This window comes from Neovison vison, chromosome 8 (genome assembly GCF_020171115.1).
Source record: "Neovison vison isolate M4711 chromosome 8, ASM_NN_V1, whole genome shotgun sequence".
In the NCBI taxonomy this organism is placed as follows: domain Eukaryota; kingdom Metazoa; phylum Chordata; class Mammalia; order Carnivora; family Mustelidae; genus Neogale; species Neogale vison.
The window spans coordinates 12,706,332-12,719,064 of NC_058098.1; positions in this window are offsets into that span (position 1 = coordinate 12,706,332).

A 12,733-nucleotide genomic window follows, 5' to 3' on the forward strand; every position below is an offset into this window, starting at 1 on the left:
ACTGCAGACAACCCCAACCCCTGGGTCCAGAAGAAACATTTAATATGTTAATATTAATTATTATAATTGATATTATAAACAAATATAGTATTTTTGTATTTTAATATTTTATTTTGTATTGAATATTTATAATAACGAAAATTATAATATTATACATAAAATACAATAAATAAAAGATGCATAGTAAATCCTGTTCATCTGCTAGCGGGAGTTACTCCTTCTGTCCCTGGGGGCTGCCAGCAGCATCCGGTAGTGGGGCCAGCAACCCGCGTCTGCCGCATACTACCTCGACTTGGTGCTCACCCTGGCCCCAGAGGCAGACCAATGGCTTAGGTCACAGTGTTCACGGTGGCGGCACCAGTTAGGAGGACCGTAAGCAGTGACACAACCCCCCCTCCGTTCGTGGACTGCCCACCTCACCACCCCTTGGCGCTGAATCCCCCGGGGGAGGGGGGTCCTTGTCCTCCTTGCAGACCAGCCTCTGCAGGCTGATGTTGCTGCTGATGTTGCTGCCTTCCTCCTTCCGTGGTCCACAACGTTCTCCTTGCCGTGTTCGTCTTTCATCAGACACTGTTTCTCTGGTCTCCTTCATGTACATGCCGCTGACAGGGACAGCCTTCCTGGCCATCCTTGTGACATGGCCTTGTGCATTCTGATAGGCTCATTTGCAACCAGATCTCACCTGATTTCCCATACAAAGGTAGGTTTTCCTTCCCAGTCCTTCTTGGAGCAGGGGTAACAGGTCTCATGGTGTTCACGAGGCCACAGAGCCAGGCTATTGGCTGGGGGACCCAAGGGGACTGATGGAGGGGGACAAAACAGCAAAGGACGCAACCCTCACTCCAAGCAGAAGGGGTAGGGCAGAGCCGGTCCCATCCCCAAGTCCCCCAGGGATGCTTCAGCCACCACAGTCCTGTCACCTGAGCTCGGTGTGCACAGCACCAAGGATGGGGCTCCAGAACTCCACACTTTAGACCTCCAAGTCTTGCTCTATCCTCCTGCTTCCCAGAGAAATCTCTGTTCTCCCAAGACGGACATTCTCACCCCGCTTTGAGGCCCCGGACATGGCAGAGCTGAGTGGGGAACAACGTGGGTTCTGGAGTCACCTCCCCGCTCAACTCCAGCTCTGCCACTTCCTGCTGGGTGACCTTGCGCATACTGCTTAAGCTCTCTGTGCCCATTTCCTCATCCAAAGGACATCTTGGGGGTCAGGGCGCGGGACAGCAGTCTCTGCTGCCCACCTCCCCCACCGGGCACTGAGGTTTGAGACATTGTTCCTCTTATAAACATTCTTAAAAGAGATCCATCTTCGCATAGTTTTCTAATGATTTCCCTGGGATAAATTCCCGTCCGTGGAATTTGGAGGCTGAAGTTATGCACCCTTCATCACAGCTGCTCTGGGTTGCCAAATTGCCCTCCAGAAAGGTTGTAGCAATAAACTCTCCCAAGAGGTGTGGTTTTATTCCCTGAAACGTTCCTCCCCCCACATTTCCTTTAATCCACCCATTGCCTTTATTAGGCTTATACCACTCTTCAGAATCCTTGCTTCCTCGTACATAATCTCAGAATTTAATACCCCTTCTCCTTTTGGGCCATTATTAATATAAAATCTACCAGGCTGTGCGAGAGCGCCGCCATTTCCATGGGAAGGAGATGCTCCTTTCAGAGCTGCAAAGAATAAAAAGTCCTAATCCTCAGAGATTTTGAAACTGAGAGTGGTTGGGGCGGGGTGGGGGAGCGGTTGGGGAGGAAGAAGTCCTCTCCAGGCTCCAGCCTCGCTGGAGGGGCTCCTCTGACCCAGGACCCAGTCGTGGGGCTGCCTGCTCCCAACACCCCCAAACCTTTCCCTGAGCTAGGAACTAACTGAAAACCCTCCTCCAGGAGACCAATGTTCTCCGCATTCCTGACATTCCCCAACCACCCCAGATGCCTTCTTCTGCCACATTCAGCCCCACTGACCTCCCCACTGGCTTCAAACAGCCTGGCCCAGGTTGGCCTCTGCGCCTCAGCACTGCTGTCCCCTCTGTCTGGAAACCTCTTGTCCCTGAAGATTCCCAGGCCTACTCCTTCCCTTCCTGTCCCTGCTGAGTGTCACCAGAGCAGCCCCCGACCACTTATGTAAAACAGAGCATCCCCTCCTTCTCCAGCCCCTTGTCCTCCTTTAAGGTCCCCACATTCACCACCAATCACTAACTGACATCAGAGCAAACATTCGTGTTGTTTATCCGCTTACGGTCTCCCCCGCCACGAGAACGGGGATCCCATGAGGCCAGAACCTCATCTGTTCTGTTCACAGTGGGTCTCCAGTGCCTGGCACGGGGTCTGCTAAGGAAACACAGTGCGTGCTGGGTGAATAAGTAACCTGTTCCTGGTGTCTGCAGCGGCCCATCTCCCCACGTGCGACTGGCCACCTGCTCACCAACCCCATTCACTCTTCGTGGATACACAGGACAATGATCTCCCAGCCTCCCTGCCGTGACTCTGGGGACATGTACCTGAGTTCTAACCAAGAGAACAAAGGCACAAGGAACATGAGACAAGGCCAGACAGAGCCCTAAACCCTCTGAGCCTCTTGTCTTCCATCCCCTGACACGGTGACCTTGAACACCCAAGTTGAGCATGGTGACCTCATGAGATGGAAGGACCCTGAACCCCTGAGCTGTGGCTTGGAGGAGATCTTGCCAGAAGAGCTTCTCCACCCAGGGAGACTGAGACTAGAGCCCTGTGCATGTCCGCCTCGAGGCTTGGAGGCACCTGTTACAGCCGCTGCGGACACTCATCCCGACTAAGGCACAGACACTGCGTGCGGCAATGTCGCCTGGAAACGTCGTCCAAGCTCCGCGAGGCGCGGCCAAGAGCGCACTCAGGCTCCTTTCCCTTCTTGTCCTGGGGCCACCGAGCGGGGCCCATTGTCTGAGATGGACCCCACACCTGCACACCTGCCGCGCCAGAGCAAGTGCCGGGCCCCACACACTGTGAATCTGAGGATGATACCTCATTCCCGCCCTCTCAGAAGTTACTGGCCCGAGCGTGGTCCCTCCAGCACGGTCTGTGCGCACGCGCAGCTCCCGCGGGCGGAGCCCATGGCAGGGCTGGTACCCCCTGGCCTACTCCCCGCCCCCCAGCCCGGGAGCAGCTTCCTGCACGCGGGGCTGACGGTCCCAGCCTCCAAGACACCCCGAGGCCTCCCCGGCTGCTTGGTAATCAGATCAGGTACCTGCAAGGAGGCGTGGCTCTCATTTGACTTAATTGAAAATCAAAGAGAGCATCCAGGCTCGGTGGCCCTTTCTTCCCGCGCCAGTGACCATTAACCTTTAAAAAGATGTTTTATGAGCCATTTGCGGAGCCTCATTCTCTGTGCCAAGGTGTAATGAGGCTCCTAAACGGGCCAGGCTCGGGAGGCAGTGAACGTGAGAAATGCCGCAAATGAGAGGCCTGGGCAGAGCAGGCCCTGGGCCACCCAGCCACGCAGGTGCCGGGAGCGGACGTGTCAGCAGCCACGGGACGGGAGACGGCAGAGGCCAAGTCCTGTTCAAGAAGTGAGTTCACCCAAACCAACAGTGGAATGAGGTCCTGTTGCTCATCTGATCAGAACCCTCTACTGCTCCCATCTGACTCGGAGTAGAAGCCAAGTTCTTACCGTGACCTGGGGGCCCACCTGACTCAGCCCCTCCTCATTGCTCTGATTCCCCCTGGCCCCTTCTCCTCTCTCCCTCCACTCTGGTTTCTCTGCCTCCCTGGTCACACCTGGAAACACCAGGTGCAGGCCTACCCCAGGGCCTTTGCATGGCCATTCTCTCTGCTAGGAAAGCCTCCCCCAGAGAGTCTCAGGGTTGCTCCCTCTCCATCACTTTCTTGGGGAAAGCTCCAAGAGAATTATATCCCCTCACCACAACCTGCACACTCACTGCCCCTTTCCTGCTTTATTTCCCACCGAAGCACTGGCCAGGACCTACAGACCCTTCCTTCCGATAATTCACATTCATGGCAGAGTTCGTCTTTCTTCATCAGGACCTACGCCCCACAAGGGCAGGGATCTTTCTGTTCGTGTGTCTGGTTTTCTCACTGCTTTGTGCCCAGTACCCGGAACGGTGTCTGACACGTAGTAGACACTTCCTAAATCTTCGTGGAATGCATGAGTGAATGCATCCAGGCATAAAATTACACTGATGGGCAAACCCGTGGGACGTGGAAGGACTTGTTCCTTCTAAAATAAAGCGGGCGGAGTGGTAGAATCTGCGTCGCTCCATTTGCTGGAGGGAAAGACTGAGAAATGCGGATTACTCGGTGGAACACCCTCAGGCCGGGGGCGAGTTGGCAGCGAACTGGCCGCTGCAGCCCGTGTTCGAAGATGCAGAGACGGGAGAGGGTAAGAGGACCGTCGAGACGGCGCTGCTCCCCCAGAAACGACACGTGATGAACACAGAGTTTATGCGCGCGCCTTGCTGGTCGGGTACGCTCTGCCCAGAGTCCTCCCCCCGCACACCTCCCCAGGGCAGCTGCTCCCATCCCCTGGTCTCAGCTCCCATGCCCCCTCCTCGGAGCACTCCTGATCTAACGGGATCTAACAGGACACACACACCCCATCACGCCCCCCTGTCACTTTCCTCGATGCACCAGTGACCCTGAACATCTCCGGGTCCCGCGTCTGTGTACCTGCTTCTTGTCTGTCAGCCCCCCTTGTGGACAGCAGCTCCCCACCTGTCTCGTCCTCGGAACCCCCGCCCCCACTCCAGGTCCCACACACACTGGGTGCTCCATGAACACCTGTGGCATGCATGGTCACATGTACCTACGTACCCTCCGGGGACTTGTAAAGTCACACTGGACAATTTCCAGTTCTGAAAGGGCCTGCAAGCAGAGTTTGCTGTTGTCTCGGGGGGTGAGGCGGTGCCTGATTCGAAACAGGAGCACCATCTCTCCGGCTCTGCCAGATCCCACAGCTGACCAGACTGTTCCCATGCTGTAAATCCGTTCACACGCACCGATCATTCGAGCCTTCTCTTTTCTCCTTCCGACCCCTCCCCACTTCTGTCGTTAGTGCACATGCAGTTTCCCAAGAAAACCACCTCACCCAAGCCTCAGCCCCGGTGGTTTCAGGGGGCTGACCTCCCTCCCAGCCCCTGGCATGTGACCCAGGCCGAGCCGATCCGCACACCGTACCCATGGCCCACAGTGGTTTGTGTGGGGGGCCAGCCCGTGATCCACGGTAGTCCAGTGCTGGTCTCTGGGCTTTCTCCGCTCTCTCTGCTCTAGAGTGAATGCCAATTGTGGCGTCTCTTTCCTGTGCTGTGTGGCCTCAATTACTCTGCAAGGAGCATTCTCGTGGAGCTCCCAGCTTGGGAGCCTGGGCAATTTTTGTGCAGAAAAGTTATCCGGATGCTGGAGTTCAATGCAATGGGGAGCTAGCTGTGACCTTCCTGAAAGCAGGGGCTGGAGCATCCGGCAGGGGCCCCTGACGGGCATCCAGGGCTCTCTCCCCACGTCTGTGTTGGGATGACTGTCCTCACCCTGTGGCTTTCTCCTCCATCAAGTCCACGAACCGGTGATGGGCAGTGAGGACAGGGGACACTTGGATTTGGGTCCATCTGAGTTTGGATCCTATCAGGGCCGCGCACGAGCCACACAGGCTGACACAGCTTAGCCCGTCCATGCTTCTATTTCCTCATTTGGAAACTGAACCTCAAAACACCCACCTCGCGAAGGAAGTGGCAGTGTGGTCTCAAAAGCACCCATCTGGGAGTAAGACAGACCTGGACTCTGGACGCTGGTTCTGCCATTCACTAAAGGTCTGAAGCTGTGTGAGCAGTTAACCTCTCTGATCCTCACTGGCCTATAAAGTGAAGACAAAAATACTGACTTCACTGGGGTTTTGTGAGTATTAAGCGAGGCCATATCTGTCAAGCGCCTCACACGGTTTAAGGGTCCTTATGAGAAGGCAGAAGATGCTCACCGCTCTCCCCACAGAACCTCAGATGCCCCGAAGAGACGTGTCCCAGGCTCAGCACCCCCGACCCCCCTGATTTTCAGGATCCCTCACATTATCCGGCAAACTAACAGGCTTTCCTTAGGTGGATGCCAGTATATTAGAACCAGAATTTTCCACACATACAGCCACCAGGACTAATACCCAGACCACACGGAGAATCCCCTCAGGAAAAAGAAAGTCGAAAATGCCAACGATCCTGTAGAAAATGGGCAGAGTTTTGAGCCAGCTCTCCGCACAAGGGGAAACGTACGCGAACGGCCAAGAAAAACACAAAAACATTCCTAACCTCCACGGCACTCGGGAAAGGCAAATTAAAACCTAATGAGACACCACGTCACACCCACCAGATTGGCGAACATCTCCCAACCCCACCAAGTCAGGCGCTGGGGATCACAGAGCAGGAAACCTCTCACCCGCTGCTGGTGAGAGAGAAGTTGTTACAACGGATTTCAGACACACTTCTGGTTTTTTCTAGTTACTATGGTGCCGTGGGCACGTGACGATCTAGCACTCCTGCTCCCAGGAATATAAGCAAGGGCACGGCTTCTGTCCGCGACTCTACAAAACACCAGCATTTTTTAAGTAAATAAAACAGATCCAAGCACTGTCGCTCATTACAAGGATAGGAATAGGCCGTGATATCTCTTTGTTGTACATGCATATGAAAGAGTCTGTGTGTGTGTGCGTGTGTTTGCGTGTATGTGTGTGTGTGTTTGGGTTATGATGCAAATCACATTTCTTATCTAGGGTGAAATCAAAAAATGAAAAGCCACTGGCGAGAAGAACCTTGCATTCACGCACGGGAGAAATGGGTAAAGACATTCGTAGCGACACTGTCCTTAGTGGCCCCGAGTGTTCATCAGTGGGAGAATGGATGCGTGTCTCCTGTCCCCATCATACACTGAAAAGCCAGGGGTGCCTGGGTGGCTCAGTGGGTTAAAGCCTCTGCCTTCAGCTCAGGTCATGATCCCAGGGTCCTGGGATCGAGCCCCACATCGGGCTCTCTGCTCAGCAGGGAGCCTGCTTCCCCCTCCTCTCTCTCTGCCTGCCTCTCTGCCTACTTGTGATCTCTGTCTGTCAAATAAATAAATAAAATCTTTAAAAAAAAAAAGAAAAGAAAAGAAAAGCCAAGCAGCTGTGACAAATGAACAAAATCAGACGACTAGGTCAACATGGAAGAGGATGGTTCACAAAAAAGAGGCACCTCGTAAATGCCCGCAGCGAGCGGACACACAGAAACCCTCACATGGTAGAGTCCGAACATGGAAGGTCTCTAACTGCACTTGCCTTTGGTCTGTTTGGGACGCTGTAGCAAACCGCCATACTCCGCGGGGCTTAAGCAACAAACATTTGTTTTGCACAGTTCTAGAGGCGGGAGGGCCCCAAACCAAGGCACCAGCAGACTCTGTCTGGTGAGAGCTCGCTTCCCGGCTCGTTCCCGGCCGTCCTGTCCCTGCGTCCCCACAGGACAGGAAGAACAAGAGAGCTCTCCCGTGTCTCTTCCTATAGAGGCACTAATCCCACTCATGAGGGCCCCACCCTCATGCCTGAGTCACCCAAAAGCCCCCAACTCCTAATACCATTTTGGGGGTTAGGATTCAGCCATAAGTTTGGGGGGGGACACAAACTTTCGGTCTATAACAGCTGTATTATACATATCTGTAATGCACACACACGATGGAACTATGGAGAAAAGCACATGAATAATGAAGACCAAATCAGGAAAGTGGGTCCCTCTATGGGGGGAGGGGAGGGGCTGGGATTTCTGAGGGGCCCCCCAGGAACATCAGAAGTTCTATTTCTTCAGTCTCTGTTTTAAACTCGGGAGAGGTCACATGTGTTCGTTGCATCCGTGATCTCTACATCTTACCCACATTGTATAAATGCTCTTTTAGCTATGTAATATTTAGTAAAGCAATTACGAATAAAATACAGGAAATGGCAGGAACGTGGATGAACATCAGGGGGACCATGGATGCTCTTCCTGCTCAAGGGACTGTCCACTTCTCAAGGCACAGGTGTTTGTCAGGGAGCAGACCTCCCCCTTACCCGGCAGAGGCAGGACTAGCTGGGGCGCCGTGGGGTACGGCCGCGACACCTGCTGGGACACCCGTCATATCACCAGACTGGGCCACCAAGGCTCATGGGAAATTGCCTGCCCGCCCCCACCCCCTGCCCCGCTGTAGTAAGGAACATGCTAAATTCTACATTTCCCTGGGAACAGAAGTTCTCAAATCAATCTCTGCTCTTCCTTTCTTCTCCATGAGACAACTTCCTCAAGTTTGGCTTGGGTCTGTTTTTTTCTATATAGCTTGTATTTTAATATCAGAGTGAAAAAATAATCACAATTCTATATAATTTTTTCTCTGCTAGTCCCAATAATCATGGCTTCATTCCTCTTATTATTATTATCTAGGGTTTTTTAAGCTCTGCAATTCCTGGGGATATTAATGAGGATCTCTGGTTTCTGAATCATAAGATGGAAACGGAATGTGAACTATGTAAGTGAAGAAAGAACGCACTGGCCCCCATAGCTGAGAAGTTCATGTCTTCTTCTTGCTTGAGGTATAGCTGTATCCAGAGCTTCGAGTGATTCCTGTGGGTGCCCCCAATTACCCTTTCTCTCTCCCTCTCTCTTAACTGTGCCTTCCTCTGTGTTTACTTCATTCTCAAGACGGCTCTTCAGATAAAGCAGAGAACAATGGCACCGGTGGCTTTACAACTTGGCCTTCCAAGCTCCGGGACTCCCACAGAAAGGAAAGCCTTTTCTCCACATCTTCAGCAAAGTCCCAGTTATGTCTCCCACTGTCCCACCTTGAGTTATGGGCCCATCTCTGGGGCTATCACAGTGGCCAGGGAAATCGGAATATGGAGCCCCTTGGCCCAAACATGAAGGCATGGTGGTTCCTGAGATGGGGATCTCAGGAGACATGGACTGGAAGAAACAATAGGGGACCATTATACTGGGGAACAGAAAATGGACATCCTACCCCTGTTCAACCTTCAGAAACCAGAAGGTTGAAAATTCAAACCCACGCATGGTGGTCAATGTTGTGCCAACATGGCTTGGCCAGAGTGACCAGATATGTGGTTAGACATTATTCTGGATGCTTCCATGAGGGTGTTTTGGGATGAGGACCTCATTTATTTATTTTATTTCGGATTTTATTCATTTATTTATTTGAGAGAGAGAGAGTGTGAGTGTATGTGTGTGTGTGTGTGTGTGAGCTGGGGGAGGGGCAGAGGGAGAGGAGAGGGACAAGCAGACTCTGCATTGAACTTGGGGCCCAAGAAGATGCCAGGGTCAAGGAGGAGGCATTGGGCTGGGGACAGGTCCCGGAGTGGACATTGGCGCTGGTGCCCTGCCACCTCTGGTGGGTGAGGGCCCATCGGTTCTCCCTGGAAGAAGGTTTAGTTCACCCTGAACCCCACCCCTCTGCCCTGACAGCAAACTTCCCGTGTGCTTCTGCTGCGCACACCCCAAGGACGCCCTGGTCCTGCCCTCTGAGCCAGGTGCCCTGCTCCCCCACGTCCTTCTGGTCACATCCTCTCATCCTTGCTTCAGAGCTCTGTGTAGATCCTGCTGCCTGCAGCCCCAGAGCCCCGATGGTCGGCCACCGCCTTTGTTCCCCGGGACAAGCTTTCAGAGTTCGCGGTCTCAGGAGGGTCCCTCCTGGCATGTGGTAGAAGGACGGGGCCTCTGCAAGGACCTGTGGGACCTCGAGACCCCAGGGAGCACCGAGAGCTGCAGGAGGGAGCCCCTGCTGGGAGCCACCACGGAGACCTGCGGGGACCTGGGGACAGCCCGGCAAGGGCATCAAGCAGGCCTAGGCATGTCCCTGCAGACCGTGGCTTGTGTCACCCCTCCCTGAAACCAAGCTCCTGCTCCCCCACTCATGCCCTGTTTTGAGGGCCCTGTTTTGAGGGCTGACCATGCTGTCCCCACAGGTCTCCACCAGGAACAGCCAGGTCGGTGGGAAGGGAGGGGTGTTGGGTGTGCACAGAGACACAGGCGTGAACAGGGTCAGGCGCCTGACGTCCTCTGGGGCTAACGACTGCCCCAGGAATGATGTCCCTGTTAAATTCAGTTAAACATTTCCCAGATGCGCTTGCATAGGAACGGCTGTCTTCAGGGGCGCCTGGATTCCCCTCATTGGCAGGTATCCCTTCCCGCCTCCACGGCCTGATGTGAGTCAGACACACTCTGCTGCCCTCCCCGTCCGAGCCTTCTTCACGGTGACCTGATGCCCCCCAGGGCCCAGCGGTGCTGCCTCTGTTGGGGCCCAATGCGGAGCGTGATGGGGTTTGGGTGATTTTAATCAGAATGGCGAATTGCCAGCGGTCCGGGCACCGGGCTGTGCTGGGACCGCTGCTGAGCGAGTCCCTCGGGAATGAAACCATTACTAGATGGCACAGGAAAGGCCTTCTCATCTTCCTTTTGAATGAGCCGTGAAATAGGCTCTGGGATCGGCCTTTGGGATGAAGTAGTCGCCGGGCCTGGTACCCAGATCGTCAGGGGAGATGTCAGAAGACGGGGCGCCGGCAGGACACGGAGCTTGGGGACACCCTCTCACAATGTATAGTAGATGAGCCTGTGTCCCCAGAGTCCCCGAACCAGAGAGGCTGGAAGGGACGGGTCTGGAGCATCTACAGGGTGCCCAAGAACTACACATTAACAGGGCGGCCCCACTGGGGGGACCAAGGACCAGAGCCTGGTTCCCAGGCCTCCCACTGGGGAGCGGGTGTGGATTCTGGTACAGAACAGTCCTGTCTACACTCTGGGCTACTGACAGTTCTTCTCCAGGTGAGTTGGGGGGGGGGTCCTTGTCAGACGGGCTGCCGGGGCCCAGATGACCCTCAAGCGTCCGGGGACTCAGTTCTTCTTGGCTTGAAGCTGGGTTTCAGCACCCCCGACAGGGAAAGTAGAACCAGGCCTAGCCAATCCAGGCAACAAATTCTCAGCAAATTAAAGGAACAAAGCACATCAAATCAGATTGGCACAAACACTCTTTAACACGTACTACTCTGTGCCTGTGAGGACATGGTGACAGGGACACAGAACGCCCACAGTGTGGGTCTCAGGGGGAGTGCCACTTCCCAGCACAGGGTCAGAGAGACTAAGCCAGAGAGCTTTGCTATGGGATGACAGACGTGCCCCTTCCTGACCCGCTCCTCTGTGGTTTCCTAGAAGCTCCACAAACAGACACAGAACGCCTACTGGTGGCGATGTCAGTCCCGGTGTTTCCAAAAGCAATTTGGTAGCCCCTGTCAAGAGCTTCGGAAAAAAAGTACTAATTCCCAATGCAGCCATTGTACACAGAAGACTTGATCTTGAGGAGTTATTCATAAACATGAACTGAAGTTATGTAGGGAGATATCCATTGCCACATAAATTTTAACAGCAAAAATTGAAAACAAATGTCCAACAACCATAGGAAGGGAGAAGATTGCATAAATTGTTCAGGGCACATTGAAGGATAATTTTATAATAGGTTTACATGAAGTTTTTAATAGTGTGGAAAGTGTTCACAATATCATGTGAAGTGAGAAAAAAGTAGTAGATACAGTGTGTGCGCTGTGGTCTCATCAGACCTACAACCATATTCAGGAAAAATCCTCAAGAGATAAACCAACACGCCGCCAGTGTAGTGTATGAGTAGTATACTCAATTGGCTTCCATTTTCGGCAGTATTTTTCCAAATTTTAGAGAAGGAACAAATCTTTTAAAAATCAGAAGAAAAAAGTTACTTAGAGTTGCCGACACTACCAGGTAAACAGCTCAATATTCTCGGATAATTTCTGCAAAATATAGACCCTTTCGTAAAATATACATGCCTTTTATTAATTGGTAGTTTATTTTCAATTAAAATTCCGATATCAAGCTTATAAGATAATTCGAGGAAAGAAGTGTTCAGAGCATTCATTAATATTCCTTGCTTGCGTTGGACAAAGAAACACAGGAGTCAGGTTACTTTGGAGAGTATAAAAAGTGGTGATTTGGTTTTAAATAGATATCTTTAACATTTTTGTGCCAGCGAGTAAACTTTTCTGCTCTGTCGGTCTTTTTTTCTTTAAAGTTTATTTAAGTAAGCTCTACACCCAGTGTGGAGCTTGAACTCATGACCCCGAGATCAACAGTCATATGCTCTTCCAACAGAGCCAGCCAGAACCCCCTCTGCTCTGTCAGTCTTAAAACACATAACTATCAAAAATGAACTATTGGGATTTCATCAAGATAAAAAGCTTTTGCACAGCAAAGGAAACAGTCGACAAAAACCAAAAGACAACTGACAGAATGGGAAAAGACATTTGCAAATGTCTTATCAGATAAAGGGCTAGTATCCCAAATCTATAAAGAACTTAACAAACTCAACATCCAAAGAACAAAGAAACCAATCAAGAAATGGGCAGAAGACGTAACAGACATTTCTCCCAAGAAGACATACAAATGGCCAAAAGACACATGAAAAAGTGCTCCCCATCACTCAGCATCAGGGAAGTACAAATCAAAACCACAATGAGATACCACCCAGTCAGAATGGCTAAAATTAACAAGTCAGGAAGTGACAGATGTTTGCGAGGATGCAGAGAAAGGGGAACCCTCCTGCACTATTGGTGGGAATGCAAGCTGGTGCAGCAACTCTGGAAAACAGCATGGAGGGTCCACAAAAAATTGACAAAAGAGATACCCTATGACCTAGCAATCACACTACTGGGTTTTTACCCTAAAGATACCCTAAAGTG